Source organism: Mustelus asterias, chromosome 1 (assembly GCF_964213995.1).
Source record: "Mustelus asterias chromosome 1, sMusAst1.hap1.1, whole genome shotgun sequence".
NCBI classification, from domain to species: domain Eukaryota; kingdom Metazoa; phylum Chordata; class Chondrichthyes; order Carcharhiniformes; family Triakidae; genus Mustelus; species Mustelus asterias.
The window spans coordinates 131,590,301-131,610,916 of record NC_135801.1 but is presented as its reverse complement, the minus strand read 5'-3'; the positions used below and the strand labels follow the sequence as shown (position 1 = coordinate 131,610,916).

The 20,616-nt window shown below is 46.3% G+C and overlaps 1 protein-coding gene across 1 annotated transcript in view; it reads right to left on the bottom strand.

Moving 5' to 3' along the window:
* The window catches only part of LOC144499883 (interleukin-6 receptor subunit beta-like), a 50,157-nt gene extending 32,102 nt beyond the window's left edge, over positions 1-18,055 (bottom strand). The window contains exon 1 of the mRNA XM_078222553.1: positions 18,000-18,055. The gene's annotated coding sequence lies outside the window, so the exon portion shown is untranslated. The remainder of the gene's footprint in view (positions 1-17,999) is intronic.
* Positions 18,056-20,616: the final 2,561 nt, after the last annotated feature.

Below are 20,616 nucleotides of genomic sequence, written 5' to 3'. Positions count from 1 at the left end.
GTATCAGCAGACCTGGGGATTTCTCTTATCTTTTAGAGAAAAGCACTTAACTGCTACCAATAGAAATAAAGTCAATACAAACCTCTCTCTCAGTCATGCCAGTCAGGGTTGTATGGATGCTGGAAATCATGAAACGATTTGGATAGGCATATTCCAAAAGGAGCTGTTCCTGGTTTGGGAATTCTTTATTTAACCAATAGGAGGCTGTGTACTGCCATCAATCAACTCGAGCTATAGTTTATTGACACCTCCCATTATTGGCTTAGATTGAAGCTTCTGAAAAAATAAGTCTTTGTGCCAGCAGCTTTATCATTTCCTGTAACAGCTGCATTTCTTTCCCCCAAAATGCTATACATTACCATTATTTCTGGGAAAAGATGTTACTGTTTAAGTTTTTTTTCGTAATTCTCTTTATCTGCTTGGGCACATACCTTGTGGTTAACCTTACAATAAAAGAGCACACATTGATTTTGGAGAAATATTAGACACACTTTGTGTAAATCGTATTTCGTAATACCACAGGAATTTAATATTTTAAACACTACAACGATTGGTGGTTTGAGTAATAAGGCAAAGTTTTAACTGAACCAATCTGTGTGTAAATTAATGTGATTTTGCACGTTCTAACTTTCAACAGAATGAGAACAATTTTTTTTACTGTGTATGCCATCACATTTAAACTCGAGATGAAGAGGAAGTTCACTACTTGGAGTTAATCTTTGGAATTCCCTCCTCAGAGAGCACGGAATGCTGAATCATTGAATTTCTAATTTGTGTTCGACGGAATTTTGATTGACATGGGTGTCAAGGCTTACAGGCGGGCAGCAGGAAAGTGGAGTTAAAGCCATCATTTTTTTTATCCATTCGTGGGACATGGGCGTCACTGGCTGGCCAGCATTTATTGCCCACTCCTAGTTGCCCGAGGGCAGTTGAGAGTCAACCACATTGCTGTGGCTCTGGAGTCACATGTAGGCCAGACCAGGTAAGGACAGCAGATTTTCTTCCCTAAAGGACATTAGCCAATTTTGAATCTTACTGAATCTTTGAATCTGAATTTTGAATCTTACACGATCTTACTGAATCAGAACAGCTTTCTCGAAGGTCAACCCACGGAAAGCAATTGGCCCGGATGGGGTACCCAGATGAGCACTCAGATCCTGCACGGATCAGCTGGCAGGGGTATTCACTGACATCTTCAACCTCTCCTTACAACAATCTGAGGTCCCTATCTGCTTCAAGAAGACGACCATCATCCCGGTACCAAAGAAAAGCCAGGAGCGTGCCTCAATGACTATTGTCCGGTGGCTCTGACATCCATCATTATGAAGTGCTTTGAAAGGTTAGTCATGGCACGAATCAATTCCAGCCTCCCGGACTGCCCGGATCCACCACAGTTTGCCTACCGCCGCAACAGGTCCACAGCAAATGCCATTTCCCTGGTCCTGCACTCAACCCTGGAACACCTAGATAACAAGGACACCTATGTCAGACTCCTATTTATTGACTACAGCTCAGCCTTCAACACCATTATTCCCATGAAACTCATCTCCGAACTCCGTGACCTGGGCCCCGGCACCTCCCTCTGTGACTGGATCCTGACCTTCCTAATTCACAAACCACAATCAGTAAGGATAGGCAATAACACCTCCTCCATGATCATCCTCAACACCGGTGCCCCACAAGGCTGTGTTCTCAGCCTCCTACTATACTCCTTATACACCTATGACTGTGTGCCAAATTCCCCTCCAATTTGATTTTCAAGTTTGCTGATGACACCACTGTAGTGGATCGGACCTCAAACAATGATGAGACAGAGAACAGGAATGAGATAGAGAATCTGGTGAACTGGTGCAGCAACAATAATCTCTTCCTCAATGCCAACAAAACGGAAGAGATTGTCATCGACTTCAGGAAGCATAAAGGAGAACATGCCCCTGTCTATATCAATGGGGACGATGTAGAAAGGGTCAAGAGCTTCAAGTTTTTAGGTGTCCAGATCACCAACAACTTGTCCTGGTCCCCCCATGCTGACACTATAGTTAAGAAAGTCCACCAACGCCTCTACTTTCTCAGAAGACGAAGCAAATTTGGCATGTCAGCTATGACTCTCAGCAACATTTACAGATGCACCATAGAAAGCATTCTTTCTGGTTGTATCACAGCTTGGTATGGCTCCTGTTCTGCCCAAGATCGCAAGGATCTACAAAAGGTCGTGAATGTAGCCCAATCCATCACACAAACCAGCCTCCCATCCATTGACTCTGTCTACACTCCGTGCTGCCTCGGCAAAGCAGCCAGCATAATTAAGGACCCCACACACCCTGGACATTCTTTCTTCCACCTTCTTCCGTTGGGGAAAAGATACAAAAGTCTGACGTCAGGTACCAACTGACTCAAGAACAGCTTCTTCCCTGCTGCTGTCAGGCTTTTGAATAGACTTACCTTGCATTAAGTTGATCTTTTTCTACACCCTAGCTATGACTACATTCTGCACTCTCTAGTTTCCTTCTCTATGAATGGTATGCTTTGTCTGAGTAGCGCGCAAGAAACAATACTTTTCACTGTATGTCAATACATGTGACAATAATAAATCAAATCAAATCAAATCAGATATGGGGACAACGTGCAAACTCCACACAGAGACTAGAATCAAACTCGGTTCTCTGGTGCTGTGAGGCAGCAGTGCTAACCAGTGTGCCCTACTATAAAATGACATCAAGAGGCATGATTTAATATGTCATTTGCACTATTTTATATACTTTTCAGGTTTGCATCAAAATGAATTCTTTTGTTTCCAACTTTTTTTCTTTTGCTACTGAAAACAATGTTTCATGGTATGGGTGGGTACTAAATGTCCAAGTGTTCAGATTTCATGAATGACCCAAGGCAGTAAAAATTTATGGATGCATTACAAATAAGCCAAACCCTGTCCCGAACTATTGTGTGGAGGTGTCCACTTTTCAGTAAAATCATTGACTCGTGTTCAGGAAGAAACAAAATTGGCAGGGGGGAGTGTGAACCAGGTGGTAACATTCAAGAGGACAAAGTGCACAACTAGCTGGGAAAGACAAATAACACTGCAGCAGGAAATAGTAAGATCAAAGTAAGTCAAATTAATCTGAAATGCAGTAAGGTCCAAATTAATTTCACAGTGCATGCATGTAAATGCACAAAGTTAGGCAGATATAGAGCTGAAGGGACAGGTAGTCCTGTGGGATGATGATGCTATGGCAATAATAGAGACGTTACTCAAAAAAAGGATACAGGGTTCAGGAAAGATAGGGACAAAAGAAATGAGGAAGGGTGGCAGTATTAATTAAGGGCAATATTACAATGCTGGAAACATTGAATGTCATAGAAGGGTCAAGGAAAGAAACAATTTGGTGAGAGCCAAGAAACTGAAGAGAGTACTGAAGAGAGGTGGCAGTTTTTCAAGGAATGTCTGTCCAGGGTTCTACAGGACAACGTTCCGAGCAGACAGGGAGGAGTTGGTAGGTTAAAGGAACCGTGATGCACTAAAGCTGCACGGGACCTAGTCGAGAAGAAAAGGAAAGCGTACAAAAGGTTCAGAGAGCTTGGCGAAGATAGGGATCTAGATGAGTATACGGCTTGTAGGAAGGGACTAAAGAAGGAAATTAGGAGAGCCAAAGGGATCACGAGAAGGCCTTGGCAAGTAGAATTAAGGAAAACCCTAAGGCGTTCTATAAATATGTGAAAAGTAAAAGGATGAGACGTGAAGGAATAGGGCCTATACAAGGTGAAGGCGGGAAAGTCTGGACGGAACCAGTAGAAATGGCAGAGGTGCTTAATGAGTATTTTGCCTCAGTTTTCACAGAGGAGAAGGACCTGGGTGGATGTACTGTGTGCTTGCGGTGGACTGAAAAGATTGAGTATGTGGACTTTAACAAAGAGGTTGTGCTGGAATCTTTGAATGGCATCAAGATAGATAAGTCGCCGGGTCCGGATGGGATGTACCCCAGGTTACTGTGGGAGGCGAGAGAAGAGATTGCAGAGCCTCTGGCGATGATCTTTGCGTCGTCGATGGAGACGGGGGAGGTGCCGGAGGATTGGAGGATTGCGGATGTGGTTCCTATTTTCAAGAAGGGGAATAGGGATAGCCCAGGAAATTACCGGCCGGTGAGTCTAACCTCAGTGGATGGAGAAGATCCTGAGGTACAAGATTTATGAGCATTTAGAGAAGTTTAGTATGCTCAAGAATACTCAGCATGGCTTTGTCAAAGGCAGATCGTGCCTTTCGAGCCTGGTGGAGTTCTTCGAAAATGTGACTAAACACATTGACGAAGGGAAAGCGGTAGATGTGGTTTATATGGATTTTAGCAAGGCGTTCGATAAGGTCCCCCATGCAAGGCTTCCAGAAAAAGTGAGAGGGCATGGGATCCAAGGGGCTGCTGCCCTGTGAATCCAGAACTGGCTTGCCCAAAGGAGGCAGAGAGTGGGTATAGATGGGTCTTTTTCTAAATGGAGGTCGGTCACCAGTGGTGTGCCCCAGGGATCTATTCTGGGACCCTTGCTGTTTGTCATTTTTATAAATGACCTGGATGAGGAAGTGGAGGGATGGGTTGGTAAGTTTGCCGACGATACGAAGGTTGGTGGGGTTATGGATAGTCTGGAGGGATGTCAGAAGTTACAGAGGGACATGGATAGGATGCAAGACTGGGCGGAGAAGTGGCAGATGGACTTCAACCCAGATAAATGCGTCGTGGTCCATTTTGACAGGTCAAATGGGATGAAGGAGTACAATATAAAGGGAAAGGCTCTTCGTACTGTAGAGGATCAGAAGGACCTCGGGGTCCGGGTCCATAGGACTCTAAAATAGGCCCCGCAGGTGGAGGAGGTGGTTAAGAAGGCGTATGGTGTGCTGGCCTTTATCAATCGAGGGATTGAGTTTAGGAGTCCAGGGATAATGATGCAGCTATATAAGACCCTCGTCAGACCCCACTTGGAGTACTGTGCTCAGTTCTGGTCGCCTCATTACAGGAAGGATGTGGAAAAGATTGAAAGGGTGCAGAGGAGATTTACAAGGATGTTGCCTGGATTGAGTGGCATGCCTTATGAGGATAGGCTGAGGGAGCTCGGTCTTTTCTCCTTGGAAAGATGTAGGATGAGAGGAGATCTAATAGAGGTATATAAGATGTTGAGAGGCATAGATCATGTGGACTCTCAGAGGCTTTTTCCCAGGGTGGAAATGGCTGCTACGAGAGGACACAGGTTTAAGGTGCTGGGGGGTAGGTACAGGGGAAATGTTAGGGGGAAGTTTTTCACACAGAGGGTGGTGGGCGAGTGGAATCGGCTGCTGTCAGTGGTGCTGGAGGCAAACTCAATAGGGTCTTTTAAGAGACTCCTGGATGAATACATGGGACTTAATAGGATGGAGGGTTATAGGTAGGCCTAAAAGGTAGGGATATGTTCAGGACAACTTGTGGGGCCGAAGGGCCTGTTTTGTGCTGTAGTTTTTCTATGTTTCTAAACAAGAAAGGATATTACTGGATAAAAGGATATCAAGAAAGGATATCACCCTGCGTAGTATATTTTATAGGCCACCATCTAATAGGAAAGATACAGAAGGCAAAATTTACGTGGAATTGACAGAAAGTAGCTTTTACAGAGAGCTTGTTTTGACAGTTTTGGATAGAGGATTGGCTGACTGGCAGAAGGCAGAGAGTGGGGATAAAAGGGTTTTTCAGGACGGCAGCTGGTGACTAATGGTGTGCCTCAGAGGTTGGTGCTGGGACCACAACTTTTCACAATATACATTAACGATTTGGAAGAAGGAAGTTTGCAGATGATACAAAGATATGTAGAGGGACATGTAGTATTGAGGAAGCAGGGGGACTGCAGTAGGACTTGGACAGGTTAGGAGAGTGGGCAAAGGAGTGGCAGATGGAATACAATGTGGAAAAATGTGAGGTTATGCACTTTGGAAGGAGGAATGGAGGCATAGACTGCTTTCCAAATGGGGAAATGAACAAGGACTCCCAAGTCCCTTTGTGTTTCTGAATTCCTAAGATTCTCTTAAGCAAGGTTAACGTGCAGGTTCAGTCGGCAGTTAGGAAGGCAAATGCAATGTTAGCATTCATGTCGAGAGGGCTAGAATACAAGAGCAGGGATGTGCTTCTGACCAGAGCCTGTATAAGGCTCTGGTCAGACCCCATTTGGAGTATTGTGAGTAGTTTTGGGCCCCATATCTAAGGAAGGATGTGCTGGCCTTGGAAAGGATCCAGAGGAGGTTCACAAGAATGATCCCTGGAATGAAGAGCTTGTCGTATGAGGAACGGTTGAGGACTCTGGGTCTGTACTTGGAGTTTAGAAGGCTGAGGTGGGGGGGGATCTTACTGAAACTTATATGATACTGCGAGGCCTGGATAGAATAGATGTGAAGAGGATGTTTCCACTAGTGGGAAAAACTAGAACCAGCGGGCACAACTTCAGACTAAAGGGACAATCCTTTAAAACAGAGATGAGGAGGAATTTCTTCAGCCAGAGATTGGTGAATCTGTGGAACTCTTTGCCGCAGAAGTCTGTTGAGGCCAGATCATTGAGTGTCTTTAAGACAGAGATAGATAGGTTCTTGATTAATAGGGGGATCAGGAGTTATGGGAAAAAGGCAGGAGAATGGGGATGAGAAAAATATTGATGCACCATCAATTACGAGGACTCCAGCGAATGAGTGAAAATAACAGGCTTTTAATCGCAAAGAACTGGAACACACCCTTGTAGCTAACCTGGCCCAGACTGAGGCAGGGGGGAGGAACCGTCATCTTTATACCTCATTCAGGTGGAAAGGGAGGAGTCTCGGGTCAGGTGCAGCAGGGGTGTGTCCAGGCATACAACATGTAATTACAGTGGGTCACCACATTCACCCCCTTTTTTAAAAAAAGAGTCCGGCGGGCGTGAGATGGGTGGAACAATATATACAGAGGCACGAAGATGTATATACAAGAGTCACGAAGCTGAAGTAAGATGGCGACCCCTCACAGGTTCAGCCTGTCGGGCGGCTTGATCCGTCGCTGCGACCGCCGTAGTGCTGGTTGAGGTGTTGTCTCAGATGGCAGGGTGAAACCGCTCGAGTCCGCCGTCGTCCCTTCTGGTTGGGTACTGTGCGGTGACTCCGGGGGCTCAGGCGAGCTTCATACAGGGGACAAAGAAGTAAGTGGACCTGGTGCTACCTGAACAACAGAGGGGTCTAGGGATGTGGGATGGGAGGTCATAGTGGGCTCCGGGGCACCCGCAGGCGCCAGGTCCCGGATAGAGACCGTGTCCTCCCGCCCATCGGGGTATGACACATAGGCATATTGGGGGTTGGCGTGGAGGAGCTGGACCTTTCCGACCAGGGGGTCCGACTTATGGGGCCGCACATGCCTCCGGTGCAGAACGGGGCCTGGGTACGTCAGCCACGACAGTAGTGAGATTCCCGAGGAGGACTTCCTTGGGAAAGCAAATATCTGCTCATGGGGGTGGCATTGGTAGCCGTACACAGGAGTGACCTAATTGAGTGCAGTGCATCAGGGAGGACTTCTTGCCAGCGGGTGACTGGAAGGCCTTTAGACCGTAGCGCTAGTAAAACGGCCTTCCAGACTGTCGCATTCTCCCTCTCTACCTGTCCGTTTCCCCTGGGGTTATAGCTGGTAGTCCTACTCGAGGCTATGCCCTTAGAGCACAGGTACTGACGCAGCTCATCACTCATGAAGGAGGATCCCCAGTCGCTGTGGATGTAGCTAGGGAAACCGAACAGGGTGAAGAGGCCGTGCAGGGCCCTGACGACCGTGGCTGAAGTCATATCCAAGCAGGGAATGGCAAAAGGGAATCGGGAGTACTCATCTATCACGTTGAGGAAATAGGTGTTGCGGTCAGAAGAAGGAAGGGGCCCTTTGAAATCAATGCTGAGGCGTTCAAAGGGGCGGGTGACTTTTATGAGGTGTGCCCTGTCCGGCCGATAGACGTGCGGCTTACACTCCGCGCAGACCGGGCAGTATCTGATTATAGACTGGACGTCCTCAACAGAATAGGCAGGTTACGGGCCTTAATAAAATGGTAGAGCCTGGTGACTCCCGGGTGACAGAGGTCATTGTGGAGAGTCTGTAGCTGGTTCACTTGTGCGCTGGCACATGTTCTGTGAGACAGAGCGTCCGGAGGCTCATTGAGCTTCCCGGGCCGGTATAAGATATCATAATTGTAGGTGGAGAGCTCAATCCTCCACCTCAGTATCTTATCGTTCTTAATCTTGCCCCTCTACGCGTTGTTGAACATAAAAGCCACCGAACGTTGGTCCGTGAGCAAAGTGAACCGTCGGCCAGCTAAGTAGTGGCACCAGTGTTGGACTCCTTCGACGAAGGCCTGGGCCTCCTTCTCGACAGAAGAGTGTCGAATTTCCGAGCCTTGGCGGGTTCGCGAGAAGAAGGCCACGGGTCTGCCCGCCTGTTTAAGGGTGGTGGCCAGGGCGAAGTCAGATGCATCACTCTCCACCTGGGAAGGGATTGACTCATCCACAGCGTGCATCGTGGCCTTCGCGATGTCCGCTTTGATGCAGTCAAAGGCCAAGCGGGCTTCTCCCGACAGGGGAAAAAGGGTGGATTTGATAAGCAGACGGGCCTTATTCGCATAATTAGGGACCCACTGGGCGTAGTATGAGAAGAAGCCCAGGCATCTCCTCAGTGCTTTGAGATTGGTGGGAAGGGGAAGTTCCAGGAAGGGACGCATGCAGTCAGGATCGGGGCCGATGACCCCGTTTTCCACTACATACCCCAGGATGGCGAGGCGGTGAGTGTGGAAGACACAATTCTCCTTATTGTAGGTCAGGTTAAGGAGCGCGGCCGTGTGAAGGAATTTATTGAGGTTCGCGTCGTAGTCCTGCTGATCATGGCCGCAGATGGTGACGTTATCCAGGTACAGGAAGGAGGCCCGTAGCCCGTTCTGGTCCACCATTCGGTCCATCTCACGCTGGAAAACCGAGACCCCATTGGTGACGCCGAAGGGGACCCTAAGGAAGTGATAGAGGCGGCCATCTGCCTCGAAAGCAGTATATTTGCGGTCCTTTTTCCCGCACCCAGAGCAGAACACCTCCCTTGCCGGGCAGCGTTGTCGGGGGTGCTTCCCCAGGCCGCAAAAATAACATTTCGGGCCTGCAACAGCTGCAGCAGTCGAGTCGTTGGTGCGGCGTGGTGTGGCATAAGTCTGCGGCCCTCCTAGATACTGGGGTGGCAGTGGCCGTGGTGCCCACGATGCAACCGTGTGGTCGGGTGCGTAAGCCTCGAGGTTACGGGATGCCACCTCTAAAGATTCAGCGAGCGTCACTGTTTTCGGTAGGTCCAGCCCACCTTGCTCCAGCAGTCGCTGCTGAATGTAGATGGACGCGATGCCCGTAACATAGGCATCGCGGATTAAGTCCTCCGTGTACTGCGCGGCGGATACAGCCTTGCAGTTACAGGCCCTGCCGAGTACCCGTAGTTCGCAGAGAAACTGTGCACTCGATTCTCCCAGCCGCTGTCTTCCGATAGCCAGAAGGTGTCTGGCGGAGACTTCATTCGTCCGTTTACTGTACTGGCTCTTTCAGAGCTCTAGCGCGTCCCTGTACGTCTCAGCGTCGCGGATCGTGGCATAAACCATGTTGCTTACCCAGGCACGGAGCACGTGCAGCTTGTCTGATTCGGACTGGACGACAGCGGAGGCTTCGAGGAAGGCTTCAAAGCACTTCAGCCAGTGATCGAAGCTGTTGGCAGCTCCCACAGCTTGCGGATCCAGGTTTAATTTATCGGGCTTTAAAATTTGCTCCATCCTACGAGTTCTGTTTTTTTTTCTTTGCGATTAAAATTGATGCACCATCAATTACGAGGACTCCAGCGAGTGAGTGAAAATAACAGACTTTTAATTGCAAAGAACTGGAACACACCCTTGTAGCTAACCTGGCCCAGACTGAGGCAGGGTGGAGGAACCGTCATCTTTATACCTCGTTCAGGTGGAAAGGGAGGAGTCTCGGGTCAGGTGCAGCAGGGGTGTGTCCAGGCATACAACATGTAGTTACAGTGGGTCACCACAAATATCAAACATGATTGAATGGTGGAGCAGACTCGATGGGCCACGTGGCCTAACTCTGCTCCTATGTCTTATGGTCTTATGGACATTATGGGCCAAACAGCCTCCTAGTCCGCTATAGCCATTCTATGATTCTACAATAAACATGGTTATTTTTTCAAATTCCTGGACAGGGATCTGAGGCAAATTATAGTATCCAATCTAGTGGCCAATTTGAGATCAACTAACTGAGATTGGACTAGGGATTAAACCTAGTATTTTAATAATCTGGTTGGTTCAGTGGAAAGCCGCGATTCTCCCATCCTGCTAGCTAGGTGATTCTCGTGTCGACCAATTCACGGGGTTCGCGCATGTGTTCCCGTCGCGATAGCATCTCCCAGCGCCGGATTCCTGGCGGCGTCAGCTCCATGCAGGAAATCGGTGGGGAGGCACCAAGACCATTTAAATGGTCATTTAAATATAATTTAAATTTCTGAAGTCTCTGGGCCCACTAGCATTTCGCCCCCTCCCCTTTCCCGCCATAGTGGTTCACTCCAGCAGGGCTTAGAGAGCCCCCCACTAATGGGGAACTAGCAGCCTGACCCTGCTGGAGTGAAGAGAGCGGCAATTGGGGCCCCCCAGAGGGTCAGGAGGTGCCTCCTGGGCATTGGCACCCTGGCAGTGCCAGCCTGACCCCCTGGCACTGCCCAGGGGTTAAAGTGCCAATGCCCAGGGGGCACCTTGGCACTGCCCATCCAGCATGAGGCAGTGCCAAAGGGGAGGCCTTTGGGGGGCAGGGGCTAATGGGGATGGAGCCTGGTCGGCCAATTGGTGGGGGTGAGGGGGTCCTGGTGCCACTCTGCAGACAGGATCGGTGAGGAAAAGAGGGAGGCCAGCGATCGGGGCGGGCTTAGGGTGGTGGTGGGGGAGAGGAGTCAGCCTGCTTGGAGGGGGGGTCGGGACTGCGGGTGTGGGGAATCACGGCGGGGGGGTTGGAGATTGGGGCGGGCCGGGACTGGCCCGGGAATGCTCAGGCGGCCAGCAATCGTGCTATGAGGGGGGGTAGAGGGGCAGCGATGCGGGGTCGTGTGGCTGGCCAGCGATCGAGCTGGCCTGCAATCAGGAGGCCAGCAGTGCGGGGCCACTGCGCATGCACCAATCTCAGTGCTGACAGATCAGTGCATGTGCAGTGGTCCACTCAGCGCTATGCTGCCGGTCTCTCCAGCAGGAATAGGCCCCATCCACTGATTTTTAATGATATACATGCTAATGACCTCTGCAATGCACAGAGTGTGGGAGTTTCTTCTCTGAACTCCCAATGAGAAAAAACAGTGTGAATTACTCATTTTCGACACGTAGAATGTTTTTGGCGGAATTCCAGCCAGGCTATTTTCCACTGAACATCAGGAGGAAGCGATTTTAAAGGAATCTATGGAAATGTGTATGTTTACTTGCTGATTACTGATAACACATGGGGTTGAATTGGGATTTAAAAATGTTCTCTACTGGCTTCTGCCAAATTGCTGTTAGGGAATTTTATCAAAATATCTCTCATATCCAGTAAAACAGACCACAGCAACACAGGAAGAAGCTGCCTGGACTGACTTTCTTTTTCACTTATTGTTACAATAAACCTGCCACCAGCATCTGAATCTATATGTACAAACAGAAAACAAAAGTCAAAAGGAAACTCCAGTGGAGGTTTATCCATTGCAACATCCACGGATTCAAATTTTCCCCAATATGATTTCAGCTTCTAATTCAGACAAGGAAGGCATGAAACTCTGTCATATGGTTACAGCTAAAATTGTATAAACTGAGCTAATGGACAAAAGCTGTGGTTTCATTAGCAAAATCCACCAGATTTTCTTTATTTCATGTCTGTATATGTTTTCACTTAGCAGTCAAGCTTGGAGTCGATGAATTATGCTGGATGGTGTGTGTATCAATAATAACTTGTATTTATGTTGCGTCGTTAACACAGTAAATGCTCCAATGCTGTTCCTCCTCCGCCTCAGGTACCATGCCCTAACAGGGTGTTGGCAACCATGGAGTGTGCAGGTTAGGTGGATTGGCCATGCTAAATTGACCCTTAGTGTCAGGGAGATTAGCTAGGGTAAATGTATGTGGTTATGGAGATAGGGCCTGGGTGGGATTGTATTTGGTGTAGACTCAATGGGCTGAATGGCCTCCTTCTGCACTGTATGATTCTATGATTCCATGAGTCCCATTGGACTAGTACATGATTCTCATGGCAAAGTATTGTAGTGGTCTGCTGTTGCTGCCTGCAGTATTGTTGACAAAGAAACTCTCCTGCTCTTGAGGCCTGCTATTAGGGAGGATTCATAGGCTGATAGAATCATAGAATCTATGGCATGGAGACAGGCTCTTCAGCCCAAACTGGTCCATGCTGACCAAAATGCCCATCTAAGCTAACCCTATTTGCCTGCATTTGGCCCATATCCCTCTAAACCTTTCCTATCCATGTATCTGTCCAAATACGTTTTAAATGTTGTCAATGTCTCCTCAGGTTCCCATTAATTCTTTCCCATCTTAACTTAAATCTATGCCCTCTAGTTCTTGATTCCCCCACCCTGGGAAAAAGACTGGGTGCATTCACCCTATCCATGCCTCTCATGCTCTTATATACCTCTATAAGATCACCCCTCAGTCTCCTACGCTCCAAAGAATAAAGTCCTAGCCTGTCCAATCTCTCCCTATAGCTCAATCCCTTGAGTCCTGGCAACATCCTTGTAAATCTCTTCTGCACTCTGTTCAGTTTAATAACATTTTTCCTATAGCAAAGCGACCCAAACTACAATACTCCAGATGCGGCCTCACCAACGTCCTGTACAACTGCTACATTACTTCCCAACTTCTACACTCAATGCCCTGACTAATGAAGGCCAGCATGCTAAAAGCCTTCTTCACTGCGCTATCCAACTGTGACTCCACTTTTAGAGAACCGTGCACCTGAACTCCAAGGTCCCTCTGTTCCATGATAGTCACTAAGGTCTTACCATTCACTGTGAAAGTCCTAACTTGATTTGACTTTCCAAAATGCAACACCTCACACTTATCTGCATTGAAATCCATTTGCCATTTCTCAGCCAACTTCTCCAGCTGATCAAGATCCTGCTGCAATTTTTGATAACCTTGCTCAATGTCTAGCCACACTGCAAACTCACCTTCCATGGCCATCAAGTCCTGAAGTGGGACTTGAACCTGGAGCTTGTGGGCCAGAGGTAAGGATGCTAACAAAGGCTGTTCACTGAAGAGAAATGGACTGTGAGCATTGATAGAAGAGTTATATAATTGAAAACACTTAGTCAAAGAGATAAGTTTTGAGAAGATTTTGGAAAGCCTGGAGAGAGGTATGACGGAATATAGATCTCGGGAGGCAGTTCCAGAGGGTAGGCTGCAACTGCTGAGCCATCTGCTGCCGATATTGGAGTGAAGGGAAGTGGGAGACATTAGAGGCCTTGGTGGAAGATTGGAGAGCTAGGATTCAGGACTGGAGAAGGAAAGCTGGAAGGGTGTGGATGTGGAGCAATTTTAAATAAGGATTAGAATTTTGAATTCAACAGGTCTGAGGAGGTCAGAGAGCTGAGTGATTGACATATCTGTAATAGATGTAGGAGATGTAAATTTGTGAGGCTGGAGCCTGTGTTGGGTGGTTTGAAAAGATTAGCAGGGAGAATTGGCGAATTTGAGCCTCAAGGTTAAAAAAAAGAGCAAATAATGTTTTCAGCGCAGTGTGGGAGAGGTAAGGGCAGAGGTGTACGATGTAGAGTTACAGCATGGAATTTTCTTGGGCTTGTTGTCAGCCACAGCTTCACTGCAAGTATGACCTAATCTTTTAAAAATTCTCCCATGATGTTGCTGCCAAGGTCAGCATTTGTTGTCCATCCCTAATTACTCCTTGAACTGAGTGTCTCACTTTCAAAGTCAACCACATTGCTGTGGGTCTGGAGTCACACGTAGGCCAGACCAGGTAAGGAGGGCAGATTTCCTTCCCTGAAGGACATTAGTGAACCAGGTGGATTTTAACAACAATCAACAGTGGTTTCATGGTCATCAGCAGACTTTTAATTCCAGATTATTGTTGGATTTAATTCCAGATTTTTATCGAATTCACATTCAACCAACTGCCATGATGGGATTTAAACTCTGGTCCCCAGAGCATTTCTTGGGTTTCTGGATTACTAGTTCAGTCACAACATCACTATGCCACTGCCTCCTCTGAATCCTGGATATGCCACATATCCGGTAAAGCTTTGGTTACCATGGGGGGAACAATTCTGAGGGAATTCTGAGCCGTAGAATGCAGGTTATTAAAATGCTAGGGACAACAAAGGTAATTTTCCAATATGTTTGGCAGTTGTTCCAGATTTTGGCATAGAACGTGGATCTGATAAGCTTTCCTTCCTTGACCAGAAATCCTAACATTCATAGGGCTGAACCATCACACACTTGCTGACAAATAGATAGGTCATACTAGATCGATAGAATCACCAAGTGACACAACACAGAAGAGACAATTTTCCCATCATGCTTTGCCAACACCTTGAGAAAGTGAAATCTGGTGGCACGGTAGCACAGTGGTTAGCACTGCTGCTTCACAGCTCCAGGGACCTGGGTTCAATTCCCGGCTTGGGTCACTGTCTGTGTGGAGTTTGTACATTCTCCTTGTGTCTGCGTGGGTTTCCTCCGGGTGCTCCAGTTTCCTCCCACAGTCCAAAGATGTGCAGGTTAGGTTGATTGGCCATGCTAAAATTGCTCCTTAGTGTCCTGGGATGCGTAGATTGGCGGGATTAGCGGGTAAGATGTGTAGGATATGGGACTAGGGCCTGGGTGGGATTGTGGTCGGTGTAGACTCGATGGGCCGAATGGCCTCTTTCTGTACTGTAGGGTTTCTATGATTCTATGTATCGGATTGCATGCAATAGAAAATCTGTTCCTGAACTTTCAACCAATATACAAATGGTTTATTAAAACTGCAAACTATTTCATTTCAAAAGGTTTTTAGAAAGGTTTTTAAAAAGGTGGAAATAGCCACACTTTTATACCAAAAACCTTAAACTGAAATAGAATGCTGACTGTAACTCATTGGAGCAGATCAGTCAGAAAGTTGGGGTTTGTGCAGTTTGGGAAACCCCTGAGTGGGTTGAGGAGAAATTTCTTTGCTCAAAGTGTGACGAACCTGTGGAATTCTCCACCACATAAGACTGTGTAGACCAGGTCACTGAGTGTATTTTAAGAAATAAAGAGATTTCTAGACACTCGAAGGGGGTCAAGGGGTATGGGGAGAGAGCAGGAATATGGCATTGAGATTGAGGATCCGTCATGATCACATTGAATGGTGGAGTAGGTTCGATGGGCCGAAAAAAAACATATAGCAAGAGCTTTTACAAGTTTGTAAAAAAGGAAGAGATTGGTGAAAGGTATCATGGGTCCATTAGAAACAGAGACTGAAGTAATTAGAACTGGGGAAAAATGAAATGACAGTGACATCTATTAATTGAGGGAAACCAAGGATTTAATGAGTGTGAAGAACTCAAAGTAATTACTGTTAGTAAAGAGACAGTTCTGGAGGAATTGGTGAGACAAATACCCTGGGAATGATGGTCTTTGTTCTGAGGCTTAAAAGAATTGGGCACACTGATCATGCAGAGTGGAAGTGGAGTGATTTTGACCATCTAGAATGCCCTAGATTCAGCCAATTGATTGGAAGACAGTAAAATAACCCCATTGTTCAACAAATGAGGGAGAGGAAAAACAGGAATAAAAATCCAGTTTGTCCGATGTCAGTTAAGACCATAAGACCATAAGACATAGGAGCGGAAGTAAGGCCATTCGGCCCATCGAGTCCACTCCACCATTCAATCATGGTTGATTTCAACTCCATTTACCCGCTCTCTCCCCATAGCCCTTAATTCCTCGAGAAATCAAGAATTTATCAATTTCTGTCTTGAAGACGCTCAACGTCTCGGCCTCCACAGCCCTCTGTGGCAATGAATTCCACAGACCCACCACTCTCTGGCTGAAGAAATTTCTCCTCATCTCTGTTCTAAAGTGACTCCCTTTTATTCTAAGGCTGTGCCCCCGCGTCCTAGTCTCCCCTGTTAATGGAAACAACTTCCCTACGTCCATCCTATCTAAGCCGTTCATTATCTTGTAAGTTTCTATCAGATCTCCCCTCAACCTCCTAAACTCCAATGAATATAATCCCACGATCCTCAGACGTTCATCGTATGTCAGGCCTACCATTCCTGGGATCATCCGTGTGAATCTCCGCTGGACCCGCTCCAGTGCCAGTATGTCCTTCCTGAGGTGTGGGGCCCAAAATTGCTCACAGTACTCCAAATGGGGCCTAACCAGTGCTTTATAAAGCCTCAGAAGTACATCCCTGCTTTTGTATTCCAAGCCTCTTGAGATAAATGACAACATTACATTTGCTTTCTTAATTACGGACTCAACCTGCAAGTTTACCTTTAGAGAATCCTGGACTAGGACTCCCAAGTCCCTTTGCACTTTAGCATTATGAATTTTGTCACCGTTTAGAAAATAGTCCATGCCTCTATTCTTTTTTCCAAAGTGTACGACCTCGCACTTGCCCACGTTGAATTTCATCAGCCACTTCTTGGACCACTCTCCTAAACTGTCTAAATCTTTCTGCAGCCTCCCCACCTCCTCAATACTACCTGCCCCTCCACCTATCTTTGTATCATCGGCAAACTTGGCCAGAATGCTCCCAGTCCCGTCATCTAGATCGTTAATATATAAAGAGAACAGCTGTGGCCCCAACACTGAACCCTGCGGGACACCACTTGTCACCGGTTGCCATTCTGAGAAAGAACCTTTTATCCCAACTCTCTGCCTTCTGTCTGTTGTGAGAAAAATGCGAGAATTTAGAGTTAAGGAAATGATATCAGACCATTTGAAAAATCAATTTATGATTAGGCAGAGTCAACATGGATTTATGAAAGGGAAACAGTGTTTGACAAATTTATGAGACATTTTTGAGGGTGTAATGAGCAGGCTAAATAAGAGGGGGATCACTAAATGTCGCATATTTGGATTTTCAGAAATCATTCAATTAAGTGCCACACAAGAGGTTGTTACACAAGATCAGGGTTCATAGGATTGAGAATAATATATTAGGATGGATTGAGGATCTGTTAACGGATAGAAAACAGAGAGTAGAAATAAACGGGTCATAGTGGGCTGTAATTAGTGAAGTGCAACAGGACCAGTGCTTGGACTCAGTCATTGGCAATATATATCAATGAGTCAGATGAGGGAACTGAATGTAATGTTTCCAAGTTTGCTAATAATACAAACCTCCTGAAGAAAGAAGGTAGACCTCCTGAGAAAGAGGTGGACCCCAGAGAAAGAAAGTGGACCTCCTGAAGAAAGAAGATGGACCTCCAGGAACACTCTGAGACTGGAAGATGGACAACCTCAAAGACAATGAAGTTGGAAGATCTACCTCATAGATGCTCCGCCACCAAAGCTGTGGTGTTGCAAGGTCCAGGGTCTCTGGTGACCTCCACCCCAAACTCTGGAGGCAGCCCCAGGCTTTCTTCAGGTTAGTCCTAACTTTTGCACGCCAAGTTGGTCCAGGCCTGTCGTGCACTGGCGTGTTTTCCCACTGGCATCGTGGAGAATCAGAAATGGGAGGAAGATTCTGGTCCGGCCTTCACCCGTATCCGATTAATGGGATGCAAATTAATTTCACACTGGTCGACAGTGGGATTCCCAATCTGCCATGACGGGCAGCATCGGGGGATGCAGCTGTAATTTCATACCAGTGTAAGACTGATTTTTGGGCCTTCTATCAAATTCTGGCAGTGCCCTCTGGCATTGCTCCCTCCAGAATTGTGTACATAGCAGTAAGAGAATTATTTGTTACTAAATCTGAAAATTGAAGAATATTTCAAAGCTTAGAGAGCTATAGATATACTCACATCTTCAAAAAGCCTTTTGTTTGGTAACGGGAGCCTCTTGAAGTGACTCTGCAGCTTCAGCATTTTAATTTGTACAAAGATATTTGTACAAATAGGTAAACATGCTTTGAAATTTCTTTCAGGTTAACCTGACTAACACTAACTTAAAAAGTAAATGAAAACCTCAGCCCATTCCAAAAGAGGTTTTGTCACAACTTGTTTAAAGGAGTATAAATTACTTGCATGCATTTGTTTGCAAGCATTTTTGTAGCAGACCTTGTTCTCAGACCCGAGCCTTAAAATCTTTAGTGCTTTCTTACAGTCAACTAACAAGCTAACGTTTCTCCCTCAAATAATTTTAGGAAGAAATAGATGTGATTAAAAGAATAAAAATGACCTGGAGAACGGATCGTCCTTGCTGGGGTGTGATTGTTGTGCAGCAGGGTGGCACAGTGGCATTGTGGTTAGCACTGAAGCCTCACAACTCCAGGGTCCTGGGTTCGATTCTGGCCTTGGGGGGGGGTTGCTGTCTGTGTGGAGTTTGCATGTTCTCCCCGTGTCTGCGTGGGTTTCCTCCAGGTGCTCTGGTTTCCTCCCACAATCCAAAGAGGTGCAGCTTAGGTAGATTGGCCATTCTAAATTGCCCCTTAGTGCCCCAAGATGTGTCGGTTAGGTGGATTGGCCAAGGTAAATGCATGGGGTTACGGGGATAGGGCAAAAGGAAAGGTCTGGGTAGGATGCTGCTTTGGAGAATTGGTGCAGCCTCAATGGGTTGAATGGCCTCTTTCTGCACTGTAGGGATTTTATGGTGTGTGTGTGTGAAATCATTTACATATTCATTTTTGTTAATCTACATGCACTGAAAGCAATATCACAATATCTCCTTATTTCCTTAAATAGAAAAACCACCCAAGTTATAAGCCATGTACATAATAAAATAGGATAATTGTGAACAGTATTTAAACTGGTATTGACTCTCATAATAATTGTCCAAGTGTTTCTGAAACATAGATGTCTGTTATCTCGACCTGATCTGGTAACAGTGAAACTGAGATCTGGAATTGTAGTGTTGATGACATACACAATGCCATCTCCCTTGTCTCCACTCTCAGAACTTGAAGTTCTGAAGAACGAGAATAAGTGTCATCCTTGACACTCAGAGTTCTTAGGTATGAGGCTGTTGGATAACTTTCTCAACTGACATCCATTCCTCTTCAACATTGCAGGAAGCCATGTCCTCTCTTGCATGTGGATCACACTGACCTTTCACCCTATGTGCAGAGGAGGCAACTGCACATCACAAGCTTCCACATGCTGCGTGACTGTCACTATACCGAAAGCTTGTTCATTTTCAAACTCGTGTTTGTCTTTCTCGGTGTCTTTTTGCCATCCAGGTCTCTGCCTGCCTCGTGGACATGCCTGTGCTTAAAGTGGCATTCTTGCCACCATGTAGCATCTGTTTTTTGCTGAGTTGTGTCTTGCTGTTATTTCTGCCTGCTTCCTTACGACCAATCTTTGTACACAACCTACACAATCTTTTCCAGTATCTCAGTAGACCATAGACCTTGCCAGTATCTCAAAACACAGCACAGTTACATGGATTGTGCATGAGACCACATTTCTTGCACATCTTGCACTGTGTAGATGGCTACCCCATCTATAGTTATTGCTGCTCTAAGTATTTGTGGATTTGCCTGACCACGATGATAGCTTCATATTTTCTGCCATCTTTAAATAGACTGTCGATGTTGTGCCCCTTTTACACATTAAACTCATATTTTAGGAACACCTCTATTAGAGTCAATATGACTACCAGCATCATTACTTTCTCAGAGAATTCTACATCTGAAGGATCATTAACCTTGTTCCAAAATCTTCTAACAAACTGATCAATAATTTCTGCTGGCTATTGTCAGTTCAAGCCAATGGATTCTGAAATTTATCTTAACTCTTAGCTGAGTCCAGAGCTTAGATGGCTCTTTCTGGCCTACTTCTGACAGTCCAGATGTGCTGATGTCATTCATAATCACAACTCATACATTGCCCAAATAATTTAAATATGTTGAGGAAGTCTGGAGCCTTCCAATGTATAACTGGTTATTTCGCTGTCAGGGATAAAAAATCTTTCCATCTCAAGAATCTTATTTTCTCTTTAAATAACTTTTCCTCAAAGGAACGAAAGAATGCACTGGATCTCTGCCAATGCCTTGAGCTCTGTGGTTGCTGCACTGGCTTCCAGCTTCTGCACAGGGGACTCCACCCACAGAGTTGTTTTGGCAGGAAAAGCTCATGTGCTCAATGGCTCAGCAGCCTCAGATCTCTAATTCAGATTGACTTTTCTAGCTTGACTCTGCCAGAACACTGCCTCTCTGGTCAATGACCATTCCAATATGCCTTCCCCTTTAATCACTCACTCTTGTAGTACTGATTCTCAAGGGTAATTCTTGGAGGAAAGATTGATATGCCATCAACAGTCCCATTCTAACCATCCTCACTTAATGGCTTTATTTGAAGTTCCATCTTCATGGGGGCAGCATGGTTAGCAGCCATTGACTTTTAAATCTCTTCCATTGAAATGGTGAGGAGTGAGTTAGTTAGCATCCAGGAAAACCATTTGCATTTTTAAATAACTTCCCAG